At 42.3% G+C, this 18885-nt stretch overlaps 1 long non-coding RNA gene across 2 annotated transcripts in view; it reads left to right on the top strand.

Moving 5' to 3' along the window:
- LOC149221819 (uncharacterized) overlaps positions 1-16464 on the top strand; it is a 39754-nt gene extending 23290 nt beyond the window's left edge. For both annotated transcript variants that reach the window (XR_016249390.1, XR_016249391.1), the window contains one exon: positions 16175-16464. This is a non-coding gene — a long non-coding RNA (uncharacterized LOC149221819). The remainder of the gene's footprint in view (positions 1-16174) is intronic.
- The last annotated feature ends 2421 nt before the right edge of the window (positions 16465-18885 follow it).

The following is an 18885-nucleotide window of genomic DNA, read 5'->3' as shown; positions in this document are numbered from 1 at the left end:
ACTGAGAGGGATCAATAGGATCCATAGATTCTTCCACATCGGGCATCGTCTCATCTTCCTTTTCCTTCGGTTCCCTAGTGTCAGCTTCTTTAGATCCCCTTAGAGTAGGAAGATTATTAACTTTGCTAAGAGCCATATCGTCGTCAAAGGTGACATCATGGCTAATCTCGGCTTTCCTTTGACCAGCCACATAGATTCTATAGCCCTTAGTATTTTCGCTATAGCCCACGAAGATTCCTTTCTTTCCAGATGCACCCAATTTATTCCTTTTCTCCTTCGGCACATGAAAATATACAGGACTTCCAAAAATTCTAAAATGAGATACATCAGGTTTTGTATATATACGGCGGTATTTGCAGCTTTGGCCCATAGAAACTTCAGAAGTCTTTCATCATGGAGCATAGCACGGACAGCTTCCACAATCGTACGATTCTTCCTTTCTGCCACACCATTTTGCTCAGGAGTATATGGTGTATTAGTCTCCCTCTTAATGCTAATCTCTTTGCAAAAGTCATGAAACTCATTGGATTCATACTCAGTCCCATTATCAGTCCTTAAGATCTTGATCTTCTTTTTGGTTTGATTCTCGATCAAGGCTTTGAAGTGATGAAACCAAGAGAACACTTCATTCTTCTTTTTCAAGAAGTATATCCAAGTCTTGCGAGAATAATCATCTGTAAAAGTGAGGTAATATAAATATCCTCCCAAGGAGTTCACAGGCATCATACCAGATATATCTGAGTGAACCAACTGCAATATATCGGAGGTCTTGCTTTGGCTTGAGGGGAATGGTCCCCTTTTGAGCTTTCCTCCGACACATCCGGGACATACACCTTCTTGCTCTAATCTGAGCTCGGGCATCCCGGTCACCATTTTTCTCACTTTGGGTAGAGCTTTATAATGAAGGTGAGCAAACCTCCGATGCCATAGTTCGGACTGAAGAGATGTGTCACAAGACATGACACCCAGCAGACTTCCTCTGACCTGATATAATGAATCAACTCGAAACCCAAGAGTGAAAGCATCTTTAAAGTTCTTTTTCCATACACGTACCTTGCCATCGATGAAGGCCACCTTGTAGTCTTTGTCTTCCATTGCCGAAATGGACACTAGGTTCTTTTTGAGATCAGGTACATATAATACTTCTTGTAAATGAATTGTATTTTCTTAATTCAATTGAAGAGTGACATTCCCTACGCCTTTCACGGGATATTTTGTGTTGTCCCCAAGAACAATTTCCAGGTTGGTCTCCTTCTCTATCAGATTAGAGAGAGCTTCTTTGTAACCAGTGAAGTGCCTTGAGGCACCACTATCAATAAGCCAATTTCCCAGCGTGTCCAGGGGAGCAGTAGTAGAGAGGGTTGCTGGTAGATAATATTCATCTTGCTTATTGTTAACAATGTTAGATTCATACCTGGAGTTTCTTGCCTTCTTGAAGGGTTGTCCTCTTCCTTGATTTCCGACATTTCTTTTACCTCTGCCATTGGACCTGCCATTCCTTTGATTGCCTTGAGAGTGATTTTGATCATCGTCATGGTGTGAGTCCCTTTTATCAGGGCACTCCCTTGCATAGTGGCCCATTTTGTTGCAATTGTAACATTGACCTTTTCTTGCACCTTTTGGTCCAGCCTTTCCTTTGGATTTAGCCCCAGAATTGTTTCTTCTTTTAGCATGAGCAGAAAAGGCAGAGGGATGGTCTTTAAGTGCGGGCATTTCTTGCTCATCCATCCTTGTTTCTTCTTGAATGCATCTTGCCATCAATTCCTCAAATCCAGGAATTACATTATTGTTGAGAAGAGTAGTCTTGAATATATACCATTCAAGTGGCAGTCCTCCAAGAGTTGTGAGTGTCCTTTTCCTTGTCAGGAACTACTTCCCCAATAGATAGGAGATCATTCTTGATCTTGGTGATCCTTAAGAAATATGCTTGCATACTCTCATCTTGGCCCTTCTTAATTTCCTCTAGCTTATTTCTAAGGAAGAAAACTTGATTTGCATCATTAACTTTAAATAAACTCACCAGTCTATCGTAGATTTCCTTGGAGGTGGTCAGCTCAGAAACATAGGCCACCAGGCGCTTGTCGATAGAGTCCCATATGATCTTCCTTGCTTTGACTTCTCCCTTAGTCCACTTGCTTCTAGCAGCAGCGGATGCATTTGATGGAGGCGCAACAATATTGCCTCTCACATGGTCCAACACTTCCTGCTCTTCCAATGTTAGATCGAGAGACATCTTCCATCCGTGATAGTCAAACTTCTCACGGAGTTTGTCTTCATTGGGGAAGTGTGCTGAGGACCCCATGACTTCTTGAAGATTGCTTCAACAGCCTTCGGTGATTGCTCTTGCTCTTGCTTGGGCTTTGTCTTCACCTCAGCTTTGATACCATGTTAAATTATGGTATGTTCTCTGCTTTGAGCTGTTTACTTTTTTTATTTATTAGCCACAAATTAGCAATCACATATACATTAAGTAAAGTGCAGATAGAACATTAAACGATCAACCGAAAACAAGCCAAGACAAGAGACACAAGATGTGGCGGCTAGCCAGGGACAAACCCCAATGCGGGGAAACCCTTTGATCATATCTTCTTTTTTCAATAGTTCAGCAGAGAGAAATAGTACAAAATCAGAATTCTGTAATTTTATATCAGCAGTAGCAAACCCTAGATCAACAAAGTCAAACTTGGTCAGACAACCCCGGATTGACTTCTAGTCAAATTGAAGAACTCGGTCTTTAACAACAATAAGTAGCAACCCAAAACAGTCCTCAAAACATGGTCAAAACAGCAGTCAATATATCAGCTCCTGTAGTCAGCCCTAACTAATCTACGCTGCCCCAAAACAATGGTCAAACAGAGGTCAACAAGGCTGATCTGAACTGTGGCTAGCAAGAGAAAGACTCCCCACACAAATCCGCAGTCAAGGGAGCCTATATGTTGGTCAACGTAGTCCTCTAGCACCCAAAACGTGTTGCTGTACCTTTCTGCGTCCTCCTTCTTCCACGTCACAGCTTGCTGCCCTAACTGCGTCCTCTTTCTTCTTCCCACGTGAGAGTCTTCTTCCTCCTATGCATACCCAAGAGACTAGGTGATCCAGGTGGATATTGGTGGCCACCTGCCAAGTCCACCTGGACCCCCACCATTGTCTTTCTCAGCATTTTCAGTTTCCTTAATTGTAGCACAACTTACTATTTTTAGCAGTTTTTCGGGTCCTGAACTTCCGGAGCCGTTTTGAGGCCCTAAACGACGTTTTTTGGGGAATCCAGGGACAACATAGTGCCCGTTCCAACAATGATAGTGCTCGGATAGATCTTTCTAATGAGCTATTGTACGCGTCAAACGGCGATCATATGCCAAAGTTACGACCCCGGGAAGTTGATGTACCAATTTACCCCCAAACGGGGCCCACAGTTTGGCGTTTCATCTCCTAGGGTTAGGTTTTGGAATGTTAAGGGTTTTCCATTGTTTCTCAACAATAAATAGGCCTTCGAGCCTCATTGTAACACAGTTCAAAGGCATGTAGCCATCACATCTCTTCTCAGAGATAAGCTACCATCGCCCTAGCTGGTTTATTTCCATTTCTGGTTGTAAGCATATTTCAGTATTTTCCATTAATGTAATGAAGTATTATTTCCGCTGCATCTTTGTGTATATGGTTATCTCTGTGATTTGTTGCGTTCTTGTTTAAATCCGGATCAGTGGTATCAGAGCGGTCTGCTTTTTCTCTGTTTTTCTTTGCATGTCCCCAACAAGGTCGGGATATAAGGAGTTAGGGCTTGAACTGGTTGAACCTTTGCAAGACCAGCCTCGCAAATCCCGACGGCCTCCCATGGCGGACGAGAAGAAAGACGAGGGGGCAGGAGATCCCATCAAAATCTTGCTCGAAGAAGCCCTCGAGCGACAACGGAACGCGATGATGGACAGCTTTGCCCAGATCCTTCAGCGGCTACCCAGAAGCAACGCATCGGCTTCCAGCAGCTACTCTGGAAACGCCACACCCTTTAAGGTACAAGTTAATTTTGAAATCCCCATATTCGAGGGTCAGATAGACGCAGATGCCGTAGATAAATGGTTAAATCTGCTAGAGGGTTATTTTTCTGTTCATGAATTTTCGAGTCGGGAAAAGATTGTTTTTGCTCTTCTCAAAGCAGCCCCCCACGTCAAGGACTGGTGGGAAACCTACTGCGAGCAGAAGGATGAAAGTACTGGCTCACTATTTTCAGCCGCACCCACCTGGGATTCGTTCCGGGATGCCATCAAGGAGCAGTACTACCCTGTCGGAAGCTATGAGGATGAATACATAAAGTGGACCACGCTGCGGCAGGGAAGGGACCAAGACGTGCCGGAGTTCACCAATCTTTTCCATACCCTTCGCACAAAGTTGGGTATCAAGGATTCGGAGCAACATTTGATACTCAAATACCGTGGCTGCCTGCACAAGTACATCCAGGAAGAAATACAATTCCTAAACATCCCCTCGCTCGGCGCAGCATACCGATATGCCGTCAAGGTCGAGCAGAAGTTTAAACAAAAGAAGCGAGACTTTGGATCTGCGAATCCAAAGCAGGGAAAGGTGCCCCTAAACCACAGAACAAAGGACAAAGCCAAGGCGGACAGCCCAAGACAACCAGCCGAAGCCGCAAGCAAAGAACAGCGCCGCGAAGCCGAGAAAGGACACTGGAAAATGGTGCGAGTTCCATAAGAGCTCCACTCACAACACAAGTGAGTGTCGGGCCAAGCAGTCACTGGTGGCTGAGCTAAAGGTTTCAGAATCAGATGCATGTTCCGACTCTGAGTCAGAACCCGATAAGGGGTATGAAAAAGGGAAGCAGATCATTGATGCGGATCCCAGCGCCATTGTTGCTACCGCAAAGATCCAGAAAAATGAACCCGAAGATCCAGAGGAGGAGGAGCGTCTCTTCCACTCCCAGATGTGGGTAAAGGGCTCCCCGATACAGTTCATTGTTGATAGCGGGAGTCAAAAGAACCTCATTTCGGCAGAGGTCGTGAAGCGGTTGGGCTTACCGACCACAGCACATCCACAACCATACACCATTGGGTGGCTTCACCAAGGACGAGATCTTCGCGTGAGCCAGCAGTGTCGCCTTCCATACAACATCAAGCCCTTCACGGATGAGGTATTGTGTGACATTGCTCCCCTTGAAGTTTGTGATGTATTACTAGGACAACCATACTTGTGGAAGCGACATGCTGTGTATGAATCAAGGCCCCGTGCTGTTATTATTACATTGGGAAATAAGTTGTTCAGGATACCAGAGGTAGCACCACCTGCCGCCATCTCTTTGATTACTGCAAAACAATGCAGTAAGATCATTTCCAAAACCAGGAAATTTGTTTTCCTGATGATACGCCCTCAAGGAAAGAAGAAGACAGTGGCCGCGGCCTCCAAACGGGGTCCCTCTGCACGACAACTACAGATGGACAAGGTTGTGGAGGAGTACGAGGACATCTTCACCTCCCCGGCAGGGGTTCCTCTGCACTGTCAGGTCAAGCACTCCATCGATCTGACCCCAGGTGCGCCGCTACCCAATGGACCAATTTATCGGCGCTCCGTTCTGGAGAACAATGAAATCAAGAGGCAGATTCAGGAGCTCCTGCAGAAAGGTCACATCCGTCCGAGTTCATCGCCCTGTGGGAGCCCGATCGTGTTGGTACAGAAGAAGGATGGGACGTGGAGACTCTGTATTGACTATCGGGCGCTGAACAAGATCACTGTCCGTAATAGGTACCCGATCCCGCGGATTGATGACCTCCTAGACCAACTAAAGGGGGCGAAATATTTCAGCAAGATCGATCTGAAGTCAGGATATCACCAGGTACCAATCGAACCCTCCGATGTGTGGAAGACTGCCTTCAAATCCAAGGAGGGCCTCTTCGAATGGTTGGTCATGCCTTTCGGATTGACGAATGCTCCTGCAACCTTTATGAGGCTAATGGATGACATCCTGCGGCCATTCACCAACTCCTTTGTAGTAGTATACTTGGATGACATTCTGATCTTCAGCCAGAGTTGGGAAGAGCACCTCCACCACATCCGACAGGTTCTCCAAACACTGCGGCAACACAAGCTATGTGCCAATTTGGAGAAATGCACTTTTGGCATGACCCAGGTTCAGTATCTGGGATACATCATTGATGAACAGGGGGTGCATGTCGATCCGGCCAAGATCCAAGTCATTCGGGATTGGCCCTCTCCAACCACTCTAACAGAGCTCCGCAGCTTTCTAGGTCTTGCCAACTTCTACCGCAGGTTTGTGTTGGGGTTTTCTCATATTTCTTGGCCCTTGAGTCAAGTCACCAAGGCGGGGCGAAAGCAAAATTCTTTTGGTCTGAATCTCAACAGAAGGCATTCAGGGAATTGAAGGATCGCCTCTGCACGGCACCAGTGCTCGCGTTACCAGATTTACAACAACCATTTGAGGTCGAGACAGATGCCTCTGACTATGCTATTGGGGCAGTCCTTACTCAACATGGACATCCAGTGGCATATCACAGTGAAACACTTTCAGACACAGTCCGGAAGTACCCCACTTATGATAAAGAGATGTATTCCATTGTACAGGCCTGCCGACAATGGAAGCATTACATTTTGGGGAAGGAAACGGTCATCCACACAGACCACCGACCTCTGCAGTTCATACAGACCCAAGGGAAATTGCAGAATGATCGCCATCAGAAGTGGTCTACATACCTGCAACAGTTTCACTTGAATATCAAGTATAAAAAGGGCAACACCAATAATGTTGCAGATTGCCTCAGTCGACCACCGATCATGGCACTAACCACCGTGCTCAACTCTTGTGGGCACGAGACTGCTGATTGGCCACTTCTCTACAAAAGCGACCCAGAATTCGGCCACACATACCAGACACTCTTGGAGGGTCGGCATGTTGCAGATTTTCACCTCCAGGACGCCCTATTATGCCACCTCGGTCACCTTTGTGTTCCTTCAAGCGAGCGTGCCAAGATGATTTGGGAAGCACACTACAGTCGGGCTGCTGGGCATTTCGGGGTCGAGAAAACAGTGGCAGTACTGCAAAATTATTTCTATTGGCCGAATCTTCGACAGGATGTTGGGAAGTACATCCGGTCATGTACTGCCTGTGCCATTGCCAAACCGACCATTAAGAAGCACGGCCTCTATACCCCGTTGCCTACCCCTAGTCGACCTTGGGAATCCATCTCCATGGATTACATGTCAGGCCTTCCTTCCACTAAGCATGGAAATGACTGTGTTTTTGTGGTCGTCGACAGGTTCTCGAAGATGGCCATTATGATGGCCTGCAAGAAGAATATCACAGCAGAAGCCACTGCTAAACTCTTCTTTGAACGAGTGTGGGTGCACTTTGGGATCCCACAGTCTATCATCTCAGATCGGGACAGTCGGTTTCTCAGCACATTTTGGTCCAGTCTCTGGTCAATGCTGGACACCAAACTCACGAAGTCCACAACCTTCCATCCTCAAACTGATGGCCAGACAGAGGTTGTCAACAGGATGATTGTGCACATTCTGCGCATGTATAACTCAAAGCATCCACGCACATGGGACGAGAGCCTCCCCTATGTTCAGCACAGCTACAACCGAGCTCTTCACAGCTCCACTGGCCATAGCCCTTTTCAGGTGGGTTTGGGATTCCAGCCACTATGCCCCATTGATGTGGCCATGCCCCTTGCAGCTACTCACATGAATTCAGCTCATGTCCAGTCCGAAACAGATAGGGCCACCAGCTTCATTGAGCGCATCCAACATATTCGCCAGCAGGTCCATGACATTCTTGAGAAATCAAATGCTAAGTACAAGCAGCGACATGATCAACACCGGGTGCCACACAAGTTTCAGGTGGGCGACAAAGTCTGGTTGCATTTGCAAAAGGAACGCCTTACTGGAGCCTATCGGAAATTGAGACCACTCCGATATGGTCCTTACACCATTACTAAGGCTATGGGAGACAATGCATTTGAGCTCAGCATTCTCCCATTCCTTGGCCTGCACCCAGTGTTCAATGTGGACCGCCTTCGGCCATACTTTCCACCATTGCTAGACACATCCGACATTGCAGAACAGCTCAAACCCACAGAATTAAATCCAGATTGCATGGAACAAGCTGCAACTGATCGGATCATGGACACACAGATCAAGAACACTCGCCAACAGAATATCCAACTGTATCGAGTTGTCAAAGCAGGCCAACTCCTTCAGCAGGGCAAGTGGCTCACCAGGGAACAAGTTCAGCAGAAGTTTCCTCATCTCATGGAGGAGCTCAACGCAATGGGGACCATTGCTTCCTAAGGGGGGAGGAATGATCCAGGTGGATATTGGTGGCCACCTGCCAAGTCCACCTGGACCCCCACCATTGTCTTTCTCAGCATTTTCAGTTTCCTTAATTGTAGCACAACTTACTATTTTTAGCAGTTTTTCGGGTCCTGAACTTCCGGAGCCGTTTTGAGGCCCTAAACGACGTTTTTTGGGGAATCCAGGGGCAACATGGGTCCATGGAATGGACCGATGTTGCCCGTTCCAACAATGATAGTGCTCGGATAGATCTTTCTAATGAGCTATTGTACGCGTCAAACGGAGATCATATGCCAAAGTTACGACCCCGGGAAGTTGATGTACCAATTTACCCCCAAACGGGGCCCACAGTTTGGCGTTTCATCTCCTAGGGTTAGGTTTTGGAATGTTAAGGGTTTTCCATTGTTTCTCAACAATAAATAGGCCTTCGAGCCTCATTGTAACACAGTTCAGAGGCATGTAGCCATCACATCTCTTCTCAGAGATAAGCTACCATCGCCCTAGCTGGTTTATTTCCATTTCTGGTTGTAAGCATATTTCAGTATTTTCCATTAATGTAATGAAGTATTATTTCCGCTGCATCTTTGTGTATATGGTTATCTCTGTGATTTGTTGCGTTCTTGTTTAAATCCAGATCACTAGGAGGGAGAAGAGATGTGGAGATGAGATGATGAGAAAATGAATCAACCTCTCTTGTATTTATATGATTCACTGGGCATGTGTGCCACACATTTAACTGCTGGCCGACCTTGACAATTTGTCAAGTAAATACAAATAAATTCATATCTCCATAAATACTTGTTGGAATCGGATGATCTTTAAATCAATCCTACACCTCTCGAAAAGAGGAATCTAGGAAAAATATCAGCTGCCATAAAAGAGGTGACCCACATGGAGTTTGGACCTAGTTGCCAATTTTAACAACTTGAGTAGGGTGATTTAATAGTCTTCTTCTTGTATGAACTCCTGCATTTAAGTCACCAACAATTTGGTCAGTTGGATGGTGTTTTTGCACATACCTTGCAGGTTCTTTGGAGTGTGGACTGAGGGATTCTTCAATGTCTGCATCTGAAAATGGCTCATCTTCCTTCTCATCATTGGTGACAGGATCATTGGAGCTGATATTTACTCGCTGATTGTCTTCAAAATCAATATGTTCATCAACTTTAATATCAATACAATCAACTATCCTCTTTGTATTACTGTTGTAGCATCTATAGCCCTTGCTATTCTGAGAATATCCAAGAAAAATACCTTCATCGGCTCTTGCATCAAACTTACCAAGCTTTTCATCATTCCTTTTGATATAGCATTTGTTTCCAAACTCTTTGAAATGCTTGATTGTTGCAGGTCTGCCATGCCAAAGCTCATATGGGGTTTTATCACTTTTTGGTTTGAAATGTGCTTTGTTGAGAATCACCACTTTGTGTGAATAGCTTCAAACCAAAATCTTTGTTGAATATTTCTTTCCCCCATCATGGCTTTGGCTAACTTCTGAACTGATCTATTGGCTCCCTTTGCTACACCATTCTGTTTTGGAGTCTTTGCTACGGTAAACTACCTTTTGATGCCATGTTGCTTGCAAAAGTCATGAAATTCTTTTGAAGTAAACTCACCTCCATTATCAAACCTTATGCAATTGATTTTACAACCTGTCTCATTTTCAGCCATGACCTTAAAGTCCTTAAACTTTTTAAAGGCCTTCGATTTTTCTCTTAAAAAAGCCACCCATATCATTCTGCTGAAATCATCGATGATAAGCATGAAATACAATTTGCGTGAAGGTGTTTGAGTTCTTGAAGGACCACATAAGTCCATTTGTACTAATTGCAATGGCTTGGTTGATGAGTTCTCCTTGGATTTGAATGGTACTCGAACTTGTTTTCCAATCTGACAGGACTTGCAAATAGAATTTTCAGGCTTTGAAAGCTTTGGCAGATCTCTAACGACATTCTTCTTTCCCAACTTGACAATTTGATCAAAATTCAGATGTCCAAGTCTTGTATGCCGCAACCAACTCTCATCAATCTTTGACAAACATCACCGCTCCGTCTTCTCTTTTAGCACATAGACATTACCGTCTGTTCTAACAGCTTCAACAACTATTTTTCTTGTGCCTGCAGAGTTGATTTGACAATTGTTAGCTTTGAACAACACATCATAGCCTTGGTCACACATATGAGACACAAAGTAAATTATGCTTCAGCCCATCAACAAATAACACATTCTTGGCTTTACCTCTGCCATTAGCTAGATTGACAACTCCTTTACCAACAATCTTACCAGGTGCATTATTTCCAAAGGTCACATTACCTTTCTCAACTGGTTTCGATGACAAAATTTTACTTTTGTCTCTTGACATGTGCTTGGAACAACCACTATCAACATACCAGTGACTTCCTTCATTCTGGGCATATAAAACAATATTACGGTTCTCTGTATTTTCCTTTTCCTTCCAAACTTTGGGTTCCTGGCTTGTTTGCTTGATAATTGGATCAAGCCTTTTATTTTTAAGTCTGCAATCAGTTGCTCTATGGCCAAAATTCTGACAGACATAACATTGAATCAATTTGTTCAAAGGAGAGAACGAATTGTTGTACCTGGTTCTACTCATCCTTTGCCTGATAAATTGATTATTTGGCTGATAAATTCTTCTTCATGGCCTAAGCTATATGTGTGATAAATTCACCTTGCAATTTGCTGTGTTATGCCCATAATTTGTGCATGTAAAACAATAACCTGGAAATATGTCTTCATATCTGGGAGAAAATCAATTTCTGAAGTCTTGTTGGGCTACATTGTTTGGGTTTTGCTTAATCAAATTTCTCTTGTTGTTTTGCAACACATGATTTGCCTTTGGTTGTATATTAGACTACGAGGTCATTTTTCTTCTCAGCTATTGCGTTGGATCTCCTTTTGTTGATGCACTGTCTCCAATTTTGGCTACATGCACATGAGTAATCTCTTTCCTGCCCTTCAAATCAGCCACTGAGCTTGACTCGACTTCAAATCCAAGACATGACTTGTTATTGGAGACTCTTTGTGCTTCAAGAAGCTCATTTAAACTTTTAGTCCCTTTTGTAAATTTCTCATTGAAGTTCAGCTAAGTTTTAGCTTGTTCAAGCTCTTTTCTCAGAGAAACAATTTCTCCTTCAATCCTTTCAAATGCTTTATTTTTTTCACTGAGTTGCTGATTCAAAGTTTCTTGAATCTTCTTACCTTCTTCAATTTGCAGGAGCAGATGTTCTAAAGATTCAACTTTGTCCTTGATCAACAATTCCTTTTGAGTTTTATTTTTCTTCCTCAACCTTTGAATCTCTTCAAGAGCACTGACCAACTCACCTTCTAGGTCGACTTCGGCTTCTTGTCCACTAGAATCAACAACTTCTCCTTCCAGATTATTTATAGACATGAGCATAAGCTCCTTTGCACTTTCATAAGTTCTGTCCTCATTTGATGATTGGGTTTCTTCACTTTCAGAGGAGCTAGCATCTTGGGTGTAGAAGCTTTTATTTTTAGCCTTCTTTCTATCGTTTTGCACTTTTCTAAAATTCTCTCCAGGGTCATATTCTTTCTTCTTGTTTTCAAGACACTTGGAAGCATACTAACCAACTTTACCACCGTTAAAGCACTTAAAAGGTAGCTTACCTTTGTACTTGCCTGAGCCTCTCTTAAGCTTCCTCATGAACTTAGCTTCCTCTTCATCTGATTCACAACATGAATCATCATGTTCTTCCTTGGGCTTCTTATCTGCTTTGAAGGCTGACTCCTTTGTTGTTGGCTTGCCATTAGAAATTCTCATCTCATAGGTAGTAAGAGTACCAAGTAGTTGATCCAAAGTGAGAGACTTTAGATCTGTCATCTCCTCAATGGTTGAAACCTTGGGATTAAATCTCTCAGGGAGAGATCTCAACACCTTTTGAACTACTACTGGCTCTTCTAACTTTTCATCAAGACCTCTTATAGTGTTCACAACCTCGTCAACTCTTAGAAAGTATTTAGCAATATCTTCATCATCATGCATCTTCAAAGACTCAAATTGCATTCTAAAACCTTGAAGTTTGGCTTGCTTTACCTTGTTTTCACCTTCATAGCAGCTGCTCATCTTGTCCCAAATAGCTTTTACAGTAGAGCAATCCATGATCTTAACTAGTTCTGATTCAGATAGGCCAACAAGCATGACATTCATAGCTTTAGCATTACATGTAAATTCCATGTTCTGATCTCTAGTAATCAAGGCTTGAGGCTTTTGTTATTTTTCTTCCATTGCTTCCCATACATAAGCTCCAAGTGATTGAATATAAGTCTTCATTTTGACTTTCCAAAAGACATAGTTTGTTCCATTGAACATCGGTGCCCTATTGGCGTATCCTCCTTCCTGGTTTGCCAAGGTCCTTGATCTTTTTTCCAGCTATTAAGTTGATCCTGAAACAACTTGGCTCTAATACCAATTGTTAAAAACCAGGACAATACTAAGAGGGGGGTGAATCGGTGTTGTAGAAATTTTAAAAATTTCTTTCACTTGTAAAGAATACCAGGACACCAATAAACTCTTCAACAATAGTTCATATGAGCATCACAAGAATCAACATAAGAAGCACAAATATCACACATAGATTCTTCAAAATTTTTCTTCAATTAATTTCACGAAGACAAACTTCTACTTGTTTTTACAAAGTTCTCTGGCTGCAACTATAAGGAAGCTACTACTCCCTAATTTATCAACTACTACTAAAAGGAGCAACAACCCCTAGTTTATCAACTACCACTGAAAGGAGCTCCAACCCCTAACTATTTACTAGCCACTATTGAAAGGAGCTACAATCCCTGATCTACAAGCTACCACTTGCTTGACCTCAATGATTCATCTTTCATACAATTTTCAAAGCCAAATCATGAAGGCTACTTCTTTCCATAAACAAATAAATTTCTCACCTCAATCACTCACCACAATCACCATAAAATCACCTTCAACCATCTTTGATCACTGATCAATCCACCAATATACACCTCTGAACAATAATTGAACCACCAACACACCATACAACCAACAACTCCCCTTGGAAATTCGATTATGCTTATGTAGAAATTAGGGCTGATATTTTTAATTTTCGAACTTTAGTTAACTTGCACTTAAATTTCACTGAGGTTTTGATCTCATTAACTTCTTGTTTTTCTGCTTCTGGAATGTTCTCTTGATGTGTACTGTAAGTCTTCAATCTCTACTTGGTTGTCTTTGTGAGTGAACCTGAGTTAATTGTCCAAATTTTCAATTCTAGAAAAAATATTAGGCTTTATTTGTGACTTTCTAAATTTGGCTATCTCCATATTTGACAAAATCAACAAATATACTGCCAACTCTATCCATGCCATTGCTAAAAAATTCTTCAACTGCTAGTGTCCTCTGTCGACTGTTGGAGCGCTTGTCCTTTAGCACTTTCACCAAATGACTTAGAGCTGTGACCAAGTTGCTATTAGGTCAGCGGTCGAATGGGGTCAAAGCTTTGCCAAATTTTCGTTTCTCCTCCAACTCCCTGACTTCTGAATGGAAACTTTCCAATACCAACCTTGGTGCGAATTTCCACACAGTTCAAGAGGTCGAAGATCAACCTATATACCTTACTGCATGCTGGCACTTACCTTCAACTGGTTGGAGGTCCGACTAGCTTGGAGTCTCGACCTTCTGCACAAGTTTTTGAATTATCTCCGATAATCAAATACATAGGAAAATATTACCAAACACGACCTTTGGCTCAAATGCCACATCATCTTGTTAACGCCATATGTGCCACGTGGCGGCTCTAGAATGGTGACATGTGTCACCCGGGTTTGGCCCACTTGGCCACTAGAAAATGTCGAAAAAAACATGCCACGTGTCACACATCATAGGTGCCACATCACTGTTGACATCATGTTGATGTCATCATCCACTTGAGTTTCCACCTATACGTCCACTTCACCTCTGTCGGCCAATAAAATGATGCCATGTGTTATCTCTCTGGTTGGTCCATGCTTGTCAACTCATCCTGCCACTTGTTCAGCCACGTCCTCCTGGCACACTTTGTTAATTGGTCCAACTCACCTGTTTATGCCACCTTGCTCAACCATGCTTCCCTTGCCACATATTGTTTACCGCTGTGGTTTTAACGTGGACCCCCCATGTGATTTCGTGGTAAAAGGGGGTCCTGCTTTTAATATGAGTTGTTGATCTTATGATTGCCGGTATGGCAATATCGCCAATAGCGTATTACCCTTTGTTGTTAACCCTTAGGCGCATTTGGGCTCGCACAATTCCGCCAATTGGTTAGAGGGGATGCGTGGTGCACAATCTGCGTTCATACATGCTCGAGGTTTAATGAATGTTCTCCACCAAGAGCTCCGCCAAGTTTGGCCAAATGCCAAAACTAACTCCAACTAAGACCATCATATTTTTAGCTGCAACCTTTGACTTTAGGGCTTCTGATTTTTTACTGGCAATTGCTTCTAATCTAGGAGGCTATTTGCAGACTTCCATATACCACTAGAAAGCTCTTTCAAAGTGTTGGAAACACTGAGAGGGGGGTGAATCAATATTTCTTATCAATTAGTATATTTGTAATTTTACAGAGCATTAATTGTTATTAGCATTAGATAAACGTAAACATTTTTCAACACCATTCAACAATGGATAACAATAGAGACAGTAGACACATAGATTTTTAGGTGGAAACACCTCCGTCACAAAAACCACCTAATGCTTCTTAATATTTGTCTTCAAAAGATTTACATCAAGTTTTCGGCTCCAACTGAAGGAGGCACCAACCTATATGATGCTCCAATGCCATGTTTACCAACTGCAACTGGGACGACGTTCCAACGTCCTGGTTTACAAGCTCCAACTTGTAGGTGCTCCAACACCCTGTGTACCAGCTGCAATTGGACGAATGCTCCAATGCCCTGTGCATACTCCAACCTGCCCTAGCGCCACTCTGTCGCCCTAAAGTGTTCTCAGGCTCCAACCTGAAGGAGACTCCACTCTACTTCCTTGCACCACCCAACCACCCTGATCAGCCGACACTGGACAAACCATGTTTCACAATTTTCAGACTGGATCCACCTGTGCTCTGAATCAATACAAAACAACTAAAATACAAAATAACTGCAACACCAACTCTATCAATCAAATTTTCCTCTGCTCATCAAACTCTAGCTGTCAATATCAATCACTTCTATCTTTGTCCAAACTGCATATCAAACCCTAGCTTCACAACTGTAACCAACACTGCTCATCGTATAGATAAATCTGTCAATAACTTTATCAGAAGTATGTCGAATCATTAATGCAATAACCTGCACCATATCTGCTCTGGCATCACAATCCTGTAATACTTCCACTGCTAACACTGTTAACCTGTGCCTGTGAGCACAACCTTAGATGCCACCAATCCGATCTATGCCCAACAATAAGTTGTATCCTTGATGAGCTTTGGATCATAGGATGCCGCAATCAAAACCTTAGCTACTCACACCAGCATCATCAATTACTGAGATGCACTTTGTGGCAATGTATTGTTTAAAAAAAAGGATCAACCCTAGAGCTTGTTGTCAATTGACAATATCAACACATTATCAAACTTCCACTCTGTGCCATATGCATCCAATGACAATTATTGCAAGATTTGACAAAATATAACTGTTTTTGTACTTTTATCAGTTCAGCTGTAGGTGACTCAAATTCTTAGATTCTTCATAAAAGTGATGCTTCAAGGTCTGCACACAATTCTCAACGTGTATGATGCAGATGTATTTTGATGCCTTAAAGACTTGCTACATTTAGAGACCTGCTCCAAACTTCAATTCTGTCCACTTGTTTTGTTTGCAGTGGTTTATGCTCAGGATTATACTATCGGCAGTTCAGAACAGTGAGCAATGTAGCCAATACTTGAACCAAAACAATTTGACAGCGTCTACAAGAATAGCTAATTGCAGTAGTGAAACATACAATGCAAAGGATGCCGTCAATGTAACTTTGAATGATCAAACTTCTTGACAAGTCAGTGTCCCGAATTTCTGTGACAAAATCCTATTATTCAAAACATCTTGAGGTAATAAGGATTCATGTTTTCTCTGGGTTACTTATTTCAATATGGTAGGGTTACTGTTTTAACCTTAGTTCTGATCAAAATTCCTTTTCAATGGTCTACCAAAGAGTGCCCAATTACAGGGCTGAAAGGACCAAGGTTATCAATATGGTTGAGTGTGCAATATGATACAAATTGAAGTTTAGTACAGTAATTAATAAACCCTGATATTTGCAAAAGTAGGCTGAACAATGAATGTCTAAACTTTAGTGGACAAAGTATGAAAAAATCAGAAAGCAGAGAGTACCATTGAAGAAATGGAGGATTTTAATATTCAATGTAAAGTCCTTTTCTCAAGAAAACTAAACAAGCAAATCTAGATCAGTTTCAACGAAGAATTCATACCTGAGCTGAACTGTACCTTAAAATGGCAGTAGTGATTTTAGTGACAGATGCGAACTTGAGATAAATTAAATGGCTGAGGTTGCAATGTTTAGGCCTTAGAATAGTTCTGTTTGACTGAACAGACCTTCACAAAGCCTCCAGCCAATTCGAATTTTTCTTGTATCACAGAGCCATATCGCATTTCTTCAAGTCAATAATTAACTCATTTCTGGATCCTTTTAGTTGCTCTGTGGGCCGGAGGTCTGAATGCAGTCTTCAACAAATCTAACCCCAAATTCACATAGCCTTGATCACAAATGCTCAGAAAACAAAGATGACGTCACAGAGATTACACACAAAAGACTTCAGACTATTTCAAGCCTCTGCGGCATAGATGAAACACTAGGGTAATAAATACTCAAAGAACCAACCATTTACTGGGCCAGAAACAAGAATTGACCAGGTGATATTGTCTTGGCCAGAGGATTTAATCTTTTGCACTGGAGCAGCGAGATATCCTCAGAAACCCGAAATGTTCAATACTCTCGACCTCCAAAAAGATTTACTCCATGATCCACAAGGTTGAAGATAATTCAAAGGTCACAAATTAGATTTGCATAATGTTCATATGTATCAGTTTGGAAGAGAGATATACCTTGTATTTATAATGTTTGAAGGATAAAACAAATATCATACTTTAGGGAAAAGATTTGAAACTGACAAGGAGTTGAGATAGATTATAATTAAAATTTAAAACTTCAATAAAATTAACATCTTTATATTTTGATATATAAATATTTGAGTGATCCCAAAAATAGTTTTGACCCTTCATTTACTAATGTTTCTTTAATCTATGACCATGAAAGAAATTAATTTTATTCCCTTTTTATCTTCACATTTGACCAGCCAATATATTTATGCCACATCATCCACCTTGGGGTTTTTTACCCATGGATTGGGGCTTTAACTTCAAACTGGCATAACTCACAAACCCTGAAGGCTCTCATGGCATGCCACATATCACCGTATTCAGCTCGACGAGGAGAATCCAATAGCGAGGATCTCCAAGGCAAATTTAATAATGTACCTCTTCAGAAACTTCCAACAAGTGTGGGGTATGACCATCACCCAGGGAATTCAAACCGTAGAGCTAGGGTTTTTCCAGCGATCCTTCCATATGAGATTCCAACTTGATGCAATCCAGACAAATATTAAGAGCGTTCATTAACGTATGTTGGCATTAATGACAACACCATTCAACACAGAGCTCTATCTATCTGAGCAGTTTCCAATAACACTTGAAATGAACTGCTATATTGAGAATGGCTTCGAAGTCTCTGTTCCTTTATCAATCTTCTAGCACCCATCAATGCCTTTGCCATCAATTTGCCTTTGCTTTTGCCATCAATGACACCATATGTCTAACACTCCCGTCACTTTTCTCCGAAGTCTTAACTCGTCCTAACTGAACTTGTTTCTGTAGTCTTAACTTGTCCTAACTGGACTTTTCTTTGCCACCTCATCCTGTAGTCTAACTGAAGAAGACTCCATCAAATTGAAGCTCCAACACTATGCATGCAACCATTCCAGTGAACTAGAAATCAACTCATCACACCGAAGTCTATCTTATGAATTCACATTCATGCTAGAGAAAGACAATTCGAGGTCTTTACTGGCTAAGTTGTAAGCCAGAAGACTTTCCTTCGCTACATTTTAAACACTCTCTCTTAGCAAGGAAGGGATTCTTTACAACTCCCAACATATCTCTGAAAAACACGAACTTGCCTTTGACTAAGGCCTTCATCAAGATATATGCAACCCGCTCATATGTGGAAATGTCTGATAGCTTTACTATCCCTTTCTACACACAGTCCCTGAGATGATGGTACCTGATCTTGATGTGCTTGGTGTGGTCATAAAAAATTGGATTCTCAGAGAGCTTAATGCAACTCTGCTTGTCACAATAAATCATGGTGGGCTCCAACCCCTGCCTGAAAAGACCCACAAGCAACTTCCTCATCCAGATGGCTTCACATGCTGCCAAGCTAGCAACGATGTATTCAACCTCTGCTGAACCGAGTGCAACTGATGTCTGCTTCTCGCTAAACCATGAAACAACTACTGACCC

The sequence above is a fragment of the Pinus tabuliformis genome, chromosome Q (genome assembly GCF_031772625.1).
Source record: "Pinus tabuliformis cultivar Carrire ecotype Pingquan chromosome Q, CPIR1, whole genome shotgun sequence".
Taxonomy (NCBI): domain Eukaryota; kingdom Viridiplantae; phylum Streptophyta; class Pinopsida; order Pinales; family Pinaceae; genus Pinus; species Pinus tabuliformis.
Note: the sequence above shows the minus strand (reverse complement) of the source record. Positions and strands in the feature narration are given on the sequence as shown.